This window comes from Neltuma alba, unplaced genomic scaffold (assembly GCF_004799145.2).
Source record: "Neltuma alba isolate B1F8T4 unplaced genomic scaffold, ASM479914v2 tig00011388_pilon, whole genome shotgun sequence".
Lineage (NCBI taxonomy): Eukaryota > Viridiplantae > Streptophyta > Magnoliopsida > Fabales > Fabaceae > Neltuma > Neltuma alba.
The window spans coordinates 203,066-211,245 of record NW_021636081.1 but is presented as its reverse complement, the minus strand read 5'-3'; the positions used below and the strand labels follow the sequence as shown (position 1 = coordinate 211,245).

General features: G+C 30.5%; 1 pseudogene; it reads right to left on the bottom strand.

Annotated features, from left to right (window-relative positions):
* Positions 1 to 4,996: 4,996 nt before the first annotated feature.
* On the bottom strand, positions 4,997 to 5,740 carry LOC114712661 (BURP domain protein RD22-like; annotated as a pseudogene).
* Between the last annotated feature and the right edge of the window lie 2,440 nt (positions 5,741 to 8,180).

The following is an 8,180-nucleotide window of genomic DNA, read 5'->3' as shown; positions in this document are numbered from 1 at the left end:
AGGAGCAACTATATGTAATGATTCATCGATGGCAATCAAGTATTTTCTTTTTTGGTGAAAAAGTATTTTTTCCCCTTGAAAAACATTGGATGTTTTGTCCTTTTAAAAAATATTTTGAGGCATATTTTAACCTGGACAAATCCAAATATTAATATAGATACACAAACAGACATTTAAATACATGCCCCCTTTCTTGATTGATTTTTTTTTTTTTGTGTGTGCATGTTTGGTACATAACTTATTAAATTTTCACTGAAAAACGAGAAAAAAGAGAGATATAAGGGAATGATTTGTAAATGCATAAGAGAAAATTTTAATGAGGGTGAAATTAAAAAACTCTCATCAATTTATTGTATTTTAATATATGAATTATAAGTGACTTATAATTAAAAATTAGAGTGATAATTCACAGGAATTTTTTTTTTTTTTTTTTGGGTTGAAATTCACAGGGATTTTCTATTATAATTAAGGATTACCCTAAAATTTCCTTGTTTGTCATATTTACTGGAGCTAAACTTGATGAAAACTACCTAACATGTGCAATATTATAGAGATTAATTGGGGAGAAATGGATGAATATTAGACAGAAAGTGGATTGGAGTTTTAAATTTACAATCAAATTGAATATGAAACTAACTCTTATATTAAAGACCGGAAGTAATATAGGATTCACTTAAAAACTCAATAGCTTAAATTTGACTTGATATGACTTATTTAAAATTCATTCCTTAATTTTTGAATTATTTAAAGGTTTAATTTTACTCCTAGTATTATTTTACATGTGCAGTTTTATTCTTAATCCCTTTAATGGTGTAATTGTACTCATAATTAGTCCATGCAGCAAGTCATGGAGAAATAATTAATTGAGAGAATTTTACTTCCTTTGAAAAAAATTTGAAATTTTACTGGACCCTAAGAATTAAAATGAAATTAAATTCTAATTCGGGTAGCTAACACTTGAAAATAAGAAGATAGGATGTGAGACCTAAATTGACATTTTGAAAATGTTGTGAAATTACCCACAAGTCTTTTTGTGACAAAAACAAGTTATGAAACTTGTTAATTCCAGTTCAGTACTTATCATTACTAGTTCAACACTATCATTTTTAATTCACAATTTGTTATGTAACTAAAATAATGCAGAATAAAAAAAGTTATGAAAGTTGTCATTTCCAATTTATCACTTGTCATTGTCAGTTTAACACTTGTCATTTTCAGTTCATAACTTGTTAATTAACTAACTAACTAAAATAATATAGAACAAAAAAAATTGCGTACGAAACTTGTCATTTTCAATTCAATGTGTCATTGTCAATTCAACACTTTTCATTTTCAGTTTTATTAATGTCATTTATGTTACATAAGGGCATATGGGTAATTTCATTCCAAAAAAATGATAAATAAATAAAAAGATAGTTCTTCTAATAATGGTAGTTCTAGAATTCTAGCCAATAAACTTGAGTAGTAAAAATATTTTTAAAAAAACAACACTTATTTATCACAAATAACTAATATAACTTATTTTCTTACTATATTTAAATTAGTCAATTAGTTTTTATATTTAAAATAAGAGGTAATATGTGTGTATATTTATTCAAAGAATAACAAGTCAAAAAAAAGTAGACAACTCAACAACCTATAGTACGCAATCTGTGCGACGCAAGATTTCATGACGTGATTCTGTCACGTGGATTTGGTGGTTATTTTTCTTCGGTCTTCTTGGGTCACTCACTTCATTCCAAAAAAATGATAAATAAATAAAAAGGGGATTCCTTTATAATATGCGGCCACTTTCAAGATTCATTGCATCCGTCACAGTAGCAATCAATCGAAACTGCATTATTGCGCGCCTTCACAGCATAAGATGGAGCATCAATAACTTGATAAGGATGCTGAGTCATAATTTTTCGCCGACTTGAATGACGAAGTTATGACGCCTACGGATGAAAAATGATAAAAATATAAAGGATAAAGATATAATTTTAGTGATACCATTTTACTCATGATTCTTTTTATATAAAATTATATTCAAAGACTGTTTTTTTTATATATAATTTATTATTTTAAACAAAAATAAAAATAAAAATGTATTTTTATATAATTATCATATTAACATATATCCTTTTTAATGACTTCCACATAAAAAATGATTATGAAAACAACTATCTACACATTTTTACTTTATTAAAATAAATTTTTTCAGAAAATCTAGTCATAATATCTTTTTTAAAAATATATTCACATTTTTTTAATCTATACTTACAAAATTAATTTTTTTTAAAATGTATTCTTCAAAATCCTCAAATTTGTTTTTCAGAAGTTATTCTTTAAACTCTAACACCCGGTAAGTGCTGTATTAATATTTTTAAAAGATGTTACCCATTAAACACTAATATTATAATAACAGCCACCAGTCACCACACTTGTTCTCTCGCCCAAATTCCCATCTTTCAGTATTCTTCCTTACTTTGCTTCAATCTTCCTTGGTTTCTTCTCTTGCGATTGAACTGAGTCTATGTAGGCAGTTTAGGATCTTTCTAACCCCTTTCTTGGTTTCGATACATTTGTCTTCGGGTATTTTGTTCTACCAAATAGGGGGGCCATTTTGAAATTTCTCCGAAATGACTTGTTATTTTTCCTTTAGAGGGTCCATTGATGTTAACCATTCAGTATTTGCCAGACCAATTAATTTGGATCCATATATATATATATATATATATCTATATATATATATAGCATAGAATCTAAATTATATATGCGACTTTCTATATCTATTGATAAGGATAATTTCCCATAAAATGTACATACTTTTCTTTTTCATCAAGGACATGTCTAAATAGAGCATGGTTGTTTAATTGAACCTCTTTATCACTAAAAAATTACTTTCTTTTTAAAAAAATATTGCATAAAAGAAATTTTACGATATTTGAATAAATTTTCAAAATAATCAGAAAATAGATAAAGAAAGTCGAATATATAATTTTAGATGATATGCTGCATACATGGATCTATTGATAAGGATAATTTGAGTTACTTGTGATAAGTGTGGGACTGACTTCTTGCTTTGCTTATGCAAGATTTGAAAGAATACTTAAAGAATTTTGTGTTTGAAGCTACGAATTAAAGCAACTAATCAAGCGCATTAGTTGAAGCCCAGATACAAAAATTCTTCGATTATAATATTACCCCTCTGTTTCAAAATATAAGGTAAACTTTGTTAAAGTTCTTGGGTTTTTTATCAGATAATATTTACTTTTATTTAAACATTTAATGAGTTTTTCAAAAAAAAATTTCTATATATTCTCCTTCTTCTTTGACCATTTGTTGCATCTTTTACTCATTCTCTTTATTAATGATAACTTATTTGAGAAAAAAATATATGTCTTACATATTTATTGTTTTAAATTGATTTTAACTAATTTCTTAATAAATGTAAATGGATAAAGTTTATCTTATATTTTAAACTAGAAGGAGTATGAGATTAAATACCATTTTGAAATTTCATTATATAACTTTTTGCACATCATTCATTGTCTAGGAGCACAATTATTACCAAAATTTCACTTGCTTCTAGCAAATTTTTTAAATTCACAGAAAATAATCAAATCAACAAGTGAATGAGATCATTTAAATTCTTGATTTATTGATAATTATTTAATAAGAACAAAAAGTCTTTGCATGTGTACGCCCATCACATCCAATTCTCTAGATATTGCAATCTGTCGCCAATACAAGTTTTTAAAAGGGAACCATTTTGAAGAAATTACAATGAATTTTTCTATCTTTCGAAAATTCTTTATGAGATGACTCTACAACTCCTCATTCACGACGAAAAATTAATTCACAAATTTTTCTTCTGAATAAACTATAATGAATTTTTCGAAGTTCTCTTGGTAGAAGAATTACTCCAAAATTTTTTAAAACTAAAGTAATTCCTGCAGATTGCTATTTTCATGTAATATTAAAGGGTTCGTAATAGATATAAAGATTTAGGTAATCCATGTATTTTTGGTTTGTATGGATTTTTCCTCCATTTTTAAAATCTAGAAGGGTCGTGGTTAACAAAGAAAAACAACTCTGCCTCAAAAAAAAACAAGAAGAAGAAAATAACTCTCTTTATTATGGGCACTCCGTGGACATCACTCGCTGATGGTCGATTGATTACAATTTTGTTGCTTCTAATCGATTCTCAAGTGGCATCTTCCAGCCAATTACCTAATGATACAGTTCAATTATTCAAAGAGTAAAGACAATTTGGCATAATAATTCATCATCCCTTGTACGTACCACAATTCATTAGATTTCCTGTGGGAGAATAATAAATAAGTAGGAACCGAATAATGAAATTACTTGTTTCCCCTTATGAAAGGGATCAAATTCTCAGAATAATCATTGAAATTGAAATTTATTATGAATAATTTAATAATGAAATTACTTGTTTCTAGGAGTCAGTGCACACTTTTTTACCCTTATGAGAGGGATCAAAGTCTCAGAATAATCATTGAAATTGAAATTTATTATAAATAATTTATCTCTTTATGTGGTCCTTGTTTATAATTTCCATTCTCCAAGTTTCATTTTATCTGGAAGATATATATATATATATATATTAAGAAATTAGTTAATATTTTATTTATATATCTTCTATCAAAATTTCAAAGGTATGAACTGTCGAGAATTTGTACGTCTTTGGAGGATCTAATTGGAACACACAAACAAGACATGCTATTTATCAAAATACATACATAGAGATCTTACACTGCAGGTACACGAAAGTGAAACTTGGATTCTTCGTCACAACATGAAAGGAAAGAGGCATAGTAGTTAAAATGTTAATTTCACTTTACCTAAATCCCTAAATCCTAAAACTTGAGAGAAATTGAAAGCCATGCCGCCTGCATATATATCATGTATTTAGAACACAGAAACAAGAGATATTGTTTAAGTAGGACACAGATTCTCCATCACCACAAATATATAACACTGAAGTTCATGCTTAGTTTTGTTTGGGAAACCACGCAATGGAGTCTTGAAGAAGGAAGTGGCATATTGGGACACCCCCTGGTTTTTCTTTCAGTATTTGGAAGGCCAAATGTTTCGGCTTCCAATGTGATGTGTCTCTGTGACACACATTAGCAGCTTTCACTGTGCTCCCATCGGCCCCCTCCAACGACGCCGTATAGGCAACCTTGTTCTCCATTTTGTGACAGAAACACAGCATACACATAATTGAGCTTGTGGCATACCGCCACATTTGCCTCTCCCACCTTCTTCACTCCATTCTTTATTGTGTATTGTTGCTTCTTTGTTTCCTTCTGTTTCACCACGGTAGACAAAGCTTGCAGGTTTTTGCTAAGCTTCAAAATGGTATAATCAAGCATGGATTCTAAGGACGTATCACAATACTTCTCTCCTGTAATCGCCGGCTCCTCACACTGTTTAATTGTCTTCTTCATAGCGTCAGCTTTTACTGAGCCAGGCTTCACAGCAAACCTGTTCAATATTTCAGCCATCTGTTGGTAAAAGAATCATAAATACATGAATTATCAGTGGTTACAAAAGTGGCAGAATGAGTTTGACGCTAGGTATACCTGGGTTGAAGAAGAGGGAATGGATTTGACGACGAGGCAGGAAGGATGCTTTCTTGGAGGACTGCGTGAAGAAAAAGTTCATTTTGTGACCAGCCTTCAAATCCTTTTCCAAGAAGAAGCGAGCTGTGTTGGGGTTACCTTGGAGTTTGGTCTCAAAGTTACCCTGAGGACGACCATAATAAACTAACTCGAAGGGAGCAGGACCAGGACGAGGACAATGGTATGATATTGCCTTCCCACGGTCACCTGATGACCTGGCAGCATGAACCTTATGTTAGCAATGAATCAGGAAACTTAGCTTGAAGAAAATTAACAGTGAATAGCAATACAATACTCACGAGGTGCGTGAAGGAGATCTGCGATAGATTTAGGCATTGGAGTGGGAAGCATGGACTTCCAGCATAGCTCAGGAGTAGGCAAGGCAGCATGGGTAATTGCCACCCAGTTTACATATACAAAAGAATACACATTCTGTTTATACCACTGAAACGATAGGTGAGGGTTGAATCTTCATTACTGAAGGAACTATGCACTGAAGCTGCATATAATGCGTCCATTAATGGAATATAAAGGAATTGAGAGGAAGCATGTAATGGGGGAGAGTGCTTAGGATGTGATTCCTTCTTCTGAGATTTGTAATGAATATATAGACACAGACACATATTTATATATGTCAATATTTAATTTGAAGAAAAGTCAGGAGAATAAAAATATAAGTCAAGGATAAAAAAGATTTGCAAGGAAGACAAAATAAATGTTAAAAGAAAAGGGAGAAAGAATAAAAAGAGAAAGTTCAAACGTTGTGTGAGATGGGGGAAAAAAACTTGCTGATGAGAAAGAAGAGATAAAGAAAGAAAGAGAAAGGGAGAGGAAAAGAAAGGAAGTGATGAAAGTCAAAAAAGAAGAACAAAAGCCATTCAAAAGGAAAAAAAAAAAACAAGAAGAACAAGCGTAAAAAGGAGAGAAAGGCATGATATTATACATCGTTTACATGCTATAATATTGCCTCCCCTCCTACATATAAAAGCTAGTCATAAATTAATTTGGTGCTAAATATAAGATTTTAATCTACTTTGTTTTTCATATTTATTTATTTTTCTTCAGAATAGTCTTCATTGTAAGTGTACGTCCAAAATGTTTCCATTCTAATGCATATAATTATTATGGGTATTTTAGAGAAAACAATACCTATTTATCACAAACAAGTAATCTAACTAATTTTTTTAATTAATATTCACAAATTAGTTATTTAGTTCTTATATTAAGAACCAAAGATAGTATTATTTAATTCATTCTTAAATAATATACACAGTACACTCATATAAATAACAATCAATTCAAAAAAAATTTGTGGTAAAATTATCAACATCATATATTCTTTAAGTGTATATTTTAGGTACTGATATCCGGCTTTGCTCTTTTTATTTTCATTATATCTACCCTATTTCTTACCCTATATTCAGCATTGTTCTTAGTCTTAAGTCTCTCCGTAAACCACAACTGACCCTCTAAGTCATATTCGAGGAATTTCATATATATTCAATCCCCGCAACATAATGCAATAGAGTCATTTTATGAAACAACGCAAAAATAATGGGATATGTGTGAGTGATAATTTTGGATATGAATGCTTCCATTGATGTGTATCCAGTACTTATACAAGAGTATGAAAAAAGAATATTTACATCAAAACGAAGCAAGCTAACTAAGTTACAGTAACAGAATCTAGTTATAACTAAACAAAAGTTTATTCTATACTTGTCGCCTCTTTCAAGCAGGAGCCCATGCATGAATATTTTTCATGCCAAGCTGGAGATAAGTTCATGGAATCCAGCGCGGTGTAAAGGTTTAGTGAATGCATCTATCGGTGAGCTGGTCAGCAAAGTTAACAGGAAGCAAATGAATAACTTTAGCTTGCAGCTTCTCACGAACTAAGTAACAATCCAATTTAATGTGCTTGGTCCTTTCGTGGAACGTAAGATTGAGAGCATCTCTGATGAGAAGGTTGATTATCACAATAAAGGATTGCAGGGTCGAGATGAGAAAGCTTGAAATCAATCATTAAGTAGACACTATGTAAAATTCGGTCTTTCTGAATAAACGTTAAACACGTAATGAAAGATTAGAAAAAGTAGAAGTTAGGCAATCCTAATAAAGTCCTTAGAAAATAAAATAAAGGGAAAGAGACAGAGATGTTAAAGATGCTTGTAATACCGAGAAAGGATATGGTGAAATGAATATGTTCCTAACGAACATGCATTTTAGATGCTCGTCTAGGGATAAATAGTGTCTCCCAATACATGCATATCACGTCATTCCATTTTTAGAGAAAAAGCAAAACAATAAAATATATATGGAGTTAGTGGAATTGTCAATGACAGCTAAAAATGGAATGACTTGCTATTCATGGCGACGGAGCAATGATTACCATGAATTTGTTTGGCACCTAATTAAAAATCTTGTAAAAAACTTAACTTTTATATTTATCATTTTTTTTGGTTATGCATATATATCATCCTATTAGAGACAATTTTACTCGAGGCACTGTCGGGTATTAAATGTGAGTACCTCTCCTCCTAATAGAAATTT